General features: G+C 42.7%; 1 non-coding gene across 1 annotated transcript; it reads left to right on the plus strand.

Annotated features, from left to right (window-relative positions):
- Nucleotides 1–1,816: 1,816 nt before the first annotated feature.
- Nucleotides 1,817–1,923, plus strand: LOC132368305 (U6 spliceosomal RNA). The gene has a single exon (XR_009504042.1). It is a non-coding gene; the product is annotated as a U6 spliceosomal RNA (small nuclear RNA).
- Nucleotides 1,924–10,100: the final 8,177 nt, after the last annotated feature.

A 10,100-nucleotide genomic window follows, 5' to 3' on the forward strand; every position in this document is an offset into this window, starting at 1 on the left:
TGCCTTTATTCTTTCAGCTAAATACCTTTTCTCTCTCCTCTGGACTCTCTGAACACTGTCTATCCTCCCTTCATCTCATATTCTGCCAAGAATTATAGAGATTTTTAAAATGCAAATCTCATTCTCCTAGTAGATGATAAGTATCCTGAAGGTAAGACTAATACCTTATTTCTATAATTCTGTAAACTAGTGACACAGTTTCCTACACATAGTAGTTGCCTAATAATCAATTGCTGAACGAATAAATGAATGGATAGAATATGTGTAGAGGAAAGATATTAAATAGTAGTGAAGATCTGGTGAAGACTGATACCACCAAGTGTACCGAAGAATTTTTGCTGATCAGTGTCTACCTGTTAAATTCCTGCCCATCGATGGATCCACTGATGCATCAGTCCCTTGAACAAATGCTATCCGAGCATCTCCTTGTGTAAGATGCTGTGCAAGGTCCTTCAGGGAAGAACACTGAGGACCCTGAGTGAGTGAAGCGAGCCCATGCTGCTCTCATCCTGGTCATCCTGGCTCAGGTTTTTGTGCGGAGTCAAGAATTTGTGTTTGTGCCAAGGCACCTGGCTTCTGGTCTTGGTTCTGATCCTTGCTAGCTTGTCACTTTGAGCAAATGGCCTCATAAATCTCAGTTTCATATTGTGTTTAAAGTTAACCTGGTAAAGAGGAGATAATACCGTAGTGCTTGTTTATCTGACTCCCAGAAGTACGGAGGCGAGGGGCAATGACAAAGTGAAAACATTTTACCTTCTCTGAGAGCATATGAAAGCCAAATATAGGTATCTGTATATACACATACATACATATGCACACATATATTTTTTACTTAGGGGATGCAATGCATCATATATATCCAACAAATTATAAACCGTGCCTTAGGTACCTTAGAAAAGCTCAATAGTTTCAATTTATGATACACACTTAGGATACAATGCATCACAATTATTTGTTATAGATTTTTGCAGCAAAAGCTAAAAACCATCGAAAAAACAAAATTCTAAGTTTCATTATAAAACACCTACTATTCATTTGGTTCTATGACGTGACATTTCTTGTCATTGTCATTGTACATACACAATATTGCATAGTTGTAATCAATGTGTTGATTCTAGTTGGGGTTCTGGTTTTAGTTTTAGGATTGTTTCGAACAGACCATTCCCTATTTACAATTTTAATGTCAGTATTATTCATCTAATTATCTATCTGTCTAATCTCAGAATTTATTTAACTATTTCCTAATTGTTGGTCATTTGAGTAAGTTTCAATTCTTCATTATTACACACGGTCTATTTTTAATCGCATAGACTCCTACCCGTCACCTAACACATTCTTGGCTGGGCTCCCTCTACTGTCAGTTGATATATACCCAAGAAATGCCAACTCATTTTATTATTAGCCTGAGCAAAACAGAATTAGGAAGGAACTACAAATGTTTTATTTTGAAAATCAGATTGTGCATTTCCAAGATGGTTTGCGAATGATTTCCTTTGGGAGAAAGGAGCTCTGGATCCTGGCACCACAGCTTTAACCTCCCAGGGAAGAAGAGTGATGACCAGGGAATTTATACGTTTATCAAATATTTATTGACCTCCAAGACACCAAGTCCAGGCTGGGGAAGAAAAGTATAATCCTTACCCTCAGTGAGCTTACTTGTTAGTAAATGATCTAGACCAGTGGGACTTCCCTGGCGGTCCCATGATTAGGACTCGGTGCTGCCAATGCAGGGGGCACTGGTTCGATCCCTGGTGGGGCAACCAAGATCCCACATGCCACGTGGCCAAAAAAACAAAAAATAAAAAAAGAGGATCGAGTGCTCGCTTCAGCAGCACATATACTAAAATTGGAACGATACAGAGAAGATTAGCATGGCCCCTGCACAAGGATGACACGCAAATTCGTGAAGCATTCCGTATTTTTAAGATGTGGCACATATATACAATGGAATATTACTCAGCCATAAAAAAGAAATGAAATTGAATTATTTGTAGTGAGGTGGATGGACCTAGAGTCTGTCATACAGAGTGAAGTAAATCAGAAAGAGAAAAACAAATACCGTATGCTAACACATATATATGGAATCTAAAAAAAAAAAAAAAAAAAAAGAGGATCGAGACCAGCAATGGCAATGCTCATGGCAAAGGCAATGATAATGCAGTGTGACAAGTGCTGCCAGAGCAGTCAATTCAAGTCACACACACAAGGGAGTAACACTAGTCTTGTTGGGGGCCCTGGAAGGAAGGGTCACAGAAACTGAGGCCCGAGGACCCGTGGGCATTGGCCTGGAGAGTAGTCCAAGCGTGGGAAACAGTGTTTACAGAAGCCCAAAGGAGAGAGAGGATATATATTTTTTAGGGAAGGCTAAGTCGAGCATACAGTTTGAACTGTATACAGTATACAGTTTGAGTTGGGGTGTCAATGGAGATGAAGGGGAAAAGGTAGGCTGCAACCAGGTTAGGAAGGGCTTTATAAACCGTGTTAAACAACTTGGCTTTACAGTATCTGGGGGTGGTGCAGCTACTTTAGAAAACAGGAAAACGGTTTGGCAGTTTCTTAAGAAGTTAAACATAAACTTACCATATGACCCAGCAGTTCCACTCAGGTCTAGCCAAGAGAAACAAAAGCATACGTCCATACAAAGACCTGCATGTGAATGTTCATAGCAGCATTATTCATAATAGCCCAAAGTGGAAGCTACCCAAATGCCTATCAGCTGATGAACAGGTAAACAAAACGTGGTCTATCCATAGGATGGAATATTATTCAGCCATAAAAGAGGAAAGAAGTTCTGATACCTGCTACAACATGGATGAACCTTGAAAACATTATGCTAAGTGAAAGAAGGCAGTCATAAAGGACCATATCTTGTATGATTTCATTTATGTAAAATGTCAGAATAATAGACAAATTCAACGAGGCAGAAAGTGGATTATTAATTGCCAGGGGTTGAGGAAAAATGGGAACTGACTGCTAATGGATCTGGAGGTTCTTTTTGCCTGACGAAAATGTTCTAAAATGGATCCTGGTGATGGCTGTACAACTCTGCTAGTGTAGTAAAACCATGGAACTGTGTGCTATACATGGGTATGATATGCGAATTATATCTCAATGAAGCTGTTAAAAAATATCTGGGAGAGGGGCAATAGGGAGGTCATTTGGTTTTAAGAAGAAAAGTGTCACGATTAGATTTACTTTTTTTTTTTTTAGGCCACACCATGCAGCTTTGAGGATCTTAGGTCCCTGACCAGGGGTTGAACCCGGGCCCCGGCAGTGAAAGCACCAAGTCCAAACCACTGGACCGCCAGGGAACTCCCTAGATTTACTCTAGAACTTTTGCTCTGGAATAGATGCAGTGGATGGTTAGGACAGGGCAAGGTGAAAAGTGTGAGTCTGGTTAGCGGGCGGTTGCAGTAGTGGGAGAGACATAGAATAGACAGAATGGAATGGACAGGTCTGAGACTTTAAGGAACAAAACTGACATGACTTGGGGAGTGTCAGAAGTGGGGGATGGGAAGTTAGGGATCTCACCCCAGTTACTGCCTCGGGCCCTTGGGAGGCTGGAAAGGCTATTCATGCAGATAGGAAACCAGGAGGTAGTTTGGGGGGAAAGGATGAGTTCAGTTCTGGACAAGATGAATTGGGGCATCCAAATGGCATTGGTTATGATCTGGAGCCCAGAGGAGAGAGCTGGTCCAGAGGTGGTGCACAAAGCATCTTCTTATTCTCTTACCACCTTATGAGGGAGCTTAAGCCCCTGGACAAGAAAAGAGCTATGGATACTGTAGCAGGTAATATATGCAAGGTTGGCTCTCAGTCCCTTTCCATCAAACTCTAACATGAAACATAGCGATGCTTTTGACTCAGGGCACAAGTTCAGCTTCTCCTGTTGGTTTATTGTAGCCAGTATTTGAATAGCTTCAAGGAACATATTTTTTTTTAATTTATTTTTATTTTTAAAAACTTTTTATTTTATATTGGAGTATAGTTGATTAACAATGTTGTGTTAGTTTCAGGTGTACAGCAAAGTGATCCAGTTATACATGTATCATTCTTTTTCAAATTCTTTTCCCATTAGGTTGTTACATAATATTGAGCAGAGTTCCCTGTGCTATACAGTAGAGGACCATATATTTTTTAAGCTCAAATTAGGTTCTGCCATGCCTTGAATAAGTGTGCAATTAAAAGAAACATTTGAATCCAAGGCTCACTTAGAATGTAGGCTGTTTAGCCATGACGTGTATCTCTCTTGGTAGCACATCCCAGGAAGTAGTCTGGGCTGGTGAACTGGGTGGTCCTCACTGCTTCCTTGTAGTGTATTCTTAGCAAGTTCCCTGATTCTCAGATTTCTCGTCTGAAAAATGAGAATAAATATATTTCCCATGCAGTAGGATTATAAATAAAACTTTGTAAAGTGTCTGGCCTGGCACAAGGTAAGATCTCAATAAATACAAGTTTACTATTATTACTATGATTTTCTTACTTAAGTTTTGAAAAAGGTGTTTGATACAGTGCTATAGAGGAAATGTTCTGAGTCTCTGTCTTTTGTACTCTCTTCTAGTTCCTAGATCTGTTCTAGCTACCAAAATCAATCTTGCCTCTTGGTGACTGTTATTTTAAACTGAGTATATTTTAAGTTTGTTCCCTTCATAAATGGCATGATTTTATAAACTGACAGCTCTTTGATCTAATTTGCTGGCAGATTATGCAAGAAATAAATATTTTATTGAAATGCAAAAGCTAGTCAGTTTTTGTGCCCCCCTTCTCCCTCCGCCCTTCCCCTGGGCATTTGGGGAGTGAGGAGTGATAGTGGGCATGGAGGTAGGTAAGGGAGAGAAACAGGTTTTTTAAAAAATTAATTAATTAATTAATTTTTAGCTGCGTTGGATCTTTGTTGCTGTGCGTGGGCTTTCTCTCGTTGCAGCAAGCGGGGGCTACTCTTCGTTGCGGTGCATGGACGTCTCATTGCGGTGGCTTCTCTTGTTGCGGAGCATGGGCTCTAGGCACGTGGGCTTCAGTAGTTGCGGTGCGTGGACTCAGTAGCTGTGGCTCGTGGGCTCTAGAGCGCAGGCTCAGTAGTTGTGGCGCACCGGGCTTAGTTGCTCTGTGGCATGTGGGATCTTCCCGGACCAGGGATAGAACCCATGTCCCCTGCATTGGCAGGCGGATTCTTAACCCCTGCGCCACCAAGGAAGTCCCGAGAAACAGTTTTTGTCTCTGACTCAGACCCAGGTCGGGGGGACCTTTAGATGTTTGTGTACTGGTTGATTTTGGCCCCCATGCTCTCCTCCACCTGCTTCTACACTGTCAGCACCTTCGTTTCTTCAGAGTGAATCTTGACCTCCTGTATCCGTTTCTTATCTGGGGTGTCCACCACTATTTGGGATTTCCTAATGGCCCAAGAGGACAAACTGAGACCCTTGTGGATAACCGTAAGGGCAGAGGGGAGCAGCTAGGGCTGCTCCAGCTGGGGCAGGGAGGCAGGCAGGTGGGGGAGGGTTCCGGGGGGACCTGGCTGGCTTGGCAGCTTCCCATTTGTCCTTTCTCCAAAAGATGCTCCTGGGAGCCAACCAGAAAGCTTTCTGTGTTCATTTTGTAGCCTGAGAGCAAGCACATCACCTTGGCAAGGGAGCATCAGACCTATAATAATAATACAGTTCTCTGACATTAAAGTGCAAAAACATTTTCCATGACAGCTTAAAATTAATCACCACCACTTGCTGCTATAGATCCCTCTCCTTTAGGCAGTGCCAGCTTTGGGACAACTGTTAAGGCAGCCACATGGCTTCCAGGGAAAGAGCAAGAAGTCTGCAGAGGCAATTGGCAAAGCTGCTTTTCTCCATTTTCCCTTTTGTCCTGGGGAGGATGTGCTTTCTTGCTAACAGGGAGGAAGATGGGGCTGGTAATTGATCATGGAGAACAAGCCACAATTGACTCTTACGGGTGGGATTATAAATGCATCTGGAGCTCTTAGTGACATTGATAAACCACTGGAGATGCCTGCTGTGCAGCTGAATGTTCCAGAAATTGTTCCCATGGTCTTTGAACTCACATCAAGGGAAAAGAAAGGAGCTTCCACATATCACTTTCTTTATCTGGCTGATGGAAATTAATAATCAGACAGGGGCTTCCCTGGTGGCGCAGTGGTTGAGAATCTGCCTGCCAATGCAGGGGACACGGGTTCGAGCCCTGGTCTGGGAAGATCCCACATGCCGCGGAGCAACTGGGCCCGTGAGCCACAATTACTGAGCCTGCGCCTCTGGAGCCTGTGCTCCGCAACAAGAGAGGCCGCGATAGTGAGAGGCCCGCGCACCGCGATGAAGAGTGGCCCCTGCTTGCCGCAACTGGAGAAAGCCCTCGCACAGAAACGAAAACCCAACACAGCCATAAATAAATAAATATCTTTAAAAAAAAAAAATAATAATCAGACAAATTTTACCCAGACAACCTCACAGAATCGTTCAACAAATATTTATTTGTTTACTTTATTATTTAAAAATTTCGGGAATTTCCTGGCAGTCCAGTGGTTAGGACTCAGTGCTTTCACTGCTGGGGCCTGGTTCAATCCCTGGTCAGGAACTAAGATCTCTCAAGCTGTGCGGTGTGGCCAAAAAAAAAAAAAAATCTAAACTTAGTTCCTGCTCATGGTAAAAGTTCAAATTGTATTGGAGGGTAAACGGTGAGCATGGAAATTCTTCCTCTTTCTCCTGATTCTTTGGTCCCACTCTGCAGAGGTTACCACTATAAACAGTTTCCTGTATATCCTTCAAGAAGTTGTTCTTGCATATACAGGCCTACGTGTGTATGTATATGTGTGTGTGTATATTGCTGTTTTCATTTAACAATGTATATTAGACACCTTTTCACACCAGTACCTAGAGGTCTACTTCACAGTTTTTAATGTTACGTAGTGTTTCTTGGTGTGCATGTATTTATTTATTTAACTGGACCTCTAATTTTGGATGTTTGAGGTATCTTTTGTTTGTTTTTTTGGTTTGCTACTACGAACAATACCACAAACCACATTTTCTTGGACTTCTCTGTTTGTACTTGTGCAAGCCTATTTGTAAGATAAATTCCTAGAAGTGAAATATTCAGGTCAAAGATATGTGTAATTTAATTTGTAAAAGATTGTGAAATTGTTCTTCAGATAGGCAATAAACATATACTGTATTGAAAGCTTTCTCCATGCCAAGCGCTGTGCTGGGTGCTAGGGACAAAAGGTCTCAGTCCTTTCCCTTGAGAACCTCATGGGAGAGACAGACAATAAATTGTTACGATGTTACGTGGCAAGCACTATAATAAGGGTTTTATAACACTTATTATTACCTTACTGTGTTAGCTACTAGTTTTAATCCCTCACTGTGATTTTTGAAGATTTTTGAAGTGTTTTTTTCATTCCGAAGTAATTTTTTGGACTGTGATACGTTTCCCAGGTTAAAAAGCTGAAAACACAGAAGTCGAGGTGGGCCTGGCAGTGACAGCATGATGAAGTCCAATCAATATTTGAGAAGCTTCCAGGTCCAAACACTCCTGTGCCTGTCATGTCATTTAAGCTTTGCAAATTTACGCTTATTCCGATTTTGCTGATAAGGAAACTGAGGTCAGAAGTACGTCAAGGAATTTGCCCCCAAGTCGTACCATTAAAGAATGGTGTAGTTTGGTTTTGAATGTGAGTCTCTTTGATGGCAAACTCAGGGCCCTTTCTCCTGAGCAGTTTGTCGACGGCACAGTGGGTCACACTGTCCCCAGGGATTCTAAACCGCAGCCTCCACAATGACCATGAGATCACTGAGCAGAGGCACAGTGCCAGGGATGGAGAAAAACAAGTAGGAGGAGGACCCACGACTTGGTCTTGGAAAACTCACTGCTTCATGGGGATGAGAGGTCTCCATTTAAATGTATATGATGCATAGGACAGTCACCCAAATTCACATTATTCCAGACAAATGCTGTAGCCTTGAGGAGAGGAGGATTTCTGGAGTTAAGAAGATTGGTTGGTTTGAGGGCAATAGAGGGAGGGGTAATTGGAAAAAGGTGGTCAAAAGGTGCAAACTTCCAGTTATAAGATAAAGAAGTACTAGGGATGTAACGTACAACATGATGAATATCATTAACACTGCTCTCTGTTATATACAAAAGTTGTTAAGAGAGTAGACCCTCACAACAGAAAAATATATTTTTTCTTTTATTTTGGGTCTGTATGAGTTGGTAGATTTTCATTAATCTTATTGTGGTCATCACTTCATGATGTATGTAAGTCAAATCATTATGCCGTACTCTTTAAATTTATACAGTGCTATGTGTCGAGTATATCTCAGTAAAACTGGAAGGAAAAAAAGATTGGTTGGTTTGAAGGATGAAAAGGTAGTTCGGGAGGGGAGGGCGAGCCTGGAGCTGATGGGACACGGTGGGCAAGGCATGGGGAGGGCCAGCGTGGTTAGGTGGCTGGATCTTTTCTTTTTTTTTTTTAATTTTATTTATTTTTATTTTTGGCTGTGTTGGGTCTTCATTGCTGTGCGCGGACTTTCTCTAGTTGCGGTGAGCGGGGGCTACTCTTCGTTGCAGTGCACGGGCTTCTCATTGCGGTGGCTTCTCTTGTTGCAGAGAATGGGCTCTAGGTGCGCAGGCTTCAGTAGTTGTGGTGCACAGGCTTAGTTGCTCCACGGCATGTGGTATCTTCCCGGACCAGGGCTCGAACCCGTGTCCCCTGCATTGGCAGGTGGATTCTTAACCACTGCATTACCAGGGAAGCCCAGGTGGCTGGATATTCATGTGCATGGGGGTTTACGTGGGACATAAGGCAGGAGGTTAAGTTGGGGCATATTATGGAGATTTTAAGTATACTTTCTTTGTTAAGTATAAAAGGTTTTTTTTGCACAGAAAAATGACATGAACTAATCTATATTGTAGAATAATGAACATCAACAGTATGCAGGAAAAATTAGACTGAGGAACCCTGGGAGGAAAGGAAATCAATTAGGGGACCACTGTGAAAGTCTGCATGCAAGGAACTGATGGCTTGGACTGAGGTGATGGCCTTGGAAACTGGACGGACAGGGACAGGTTTGAGAGATGTTGTTGGACTTGACATGATTGGATCTAACAGATTTGCTAAAGGATGGAGGGGGAAAATTAGAGCTGTCTAGACCAGGGTGAGTGGTTAGGCCCTCAATGGAAACAGGGGGGCACACACAAGGAAGAGCATTTGATGGGTGAAGATCAGGAGTTCAGCTTTGGTATGTGGAGTTCGAAACCAGGTGAGACATGCATGTGAGATGCCTATAAACCAGCTGGAAAATACAGTCAGGAGATTGGGAGAAATATCCCAGCCACAAATGTAGATTTAGGAGTTGTGGTTAAAGCTAAGGGAGGTTGTTTGGAAGAATAGGACCAAGAAGGCCTACATTTAAGGAATTATTAGGGAAAGGAAATAGGGAGGTAGGTGAGGATGCAGGCAGTATGGAAACCAAAGGAAGAGTTTTAAGAAGGGATGGTCAATAGTTTGTGTATTGCAGAAAATTTGAGAAGATGTAAGTTGATTGTCATTAATTAATATGTTGAGTGTTGTGATTAGGAAACCTTTGAGATAATGGGTCTATAAACAATAGTTCAAAGCATTTCTAAGAGGAGGCAACTGGGTCATAATCCAGCACGTTAAGTACAACTGAGGGGAGAGTGGGGGGGGGGGGTCCACTGGTCTTCAGAGTCCGGCGGTTGGGCTGTGATCATCCTGGACAGACAGACCTTTTTGTAAGAAAGTGGATCTACCACCATGCTAGGGTTAATGGTGAGAACAGGGAAGAAAGAACTGTCAAGAGTAAGGCAGATGGGACTTCCCTGGTGGCGCAGTGGTTAAGAATCCACCTGTCAATGCAGAGGACACAGGTTCCATCCTTGGTCCAGGAAGATCCCGCATGCCTCGGAGTGACTAAGCCCTTGAGCCACAACTACTGAACCTGCACTCTAGAGCCCACGAGCCACAACTACCAAGCCTGCATGCCACAACTACTGAAGCCCATGCGCCTAGAACCCGTGCTCTGCAACAAGAGAAGCCACTGCAATTAGAAGCCCTGAGCACTGCAACGAAGAGTAGCCCC

Source organism: Balaenoptera ricei, chromosome 6 (genome assembly GCF_028023285.1).
Source record: "Balaenoptera ricei isolate mBalRic1 chromosome 6, mBalRic1.hap2, whole genome shotgun sequence".
Classification (NCBI taxonomy): domain Eukaryota; kingdom Metazoa; phylum Chordata; class Mammalia; order Artiodactyla; family Balaenopteridae; genus Balaenoptera; species Balaenoptera ricei.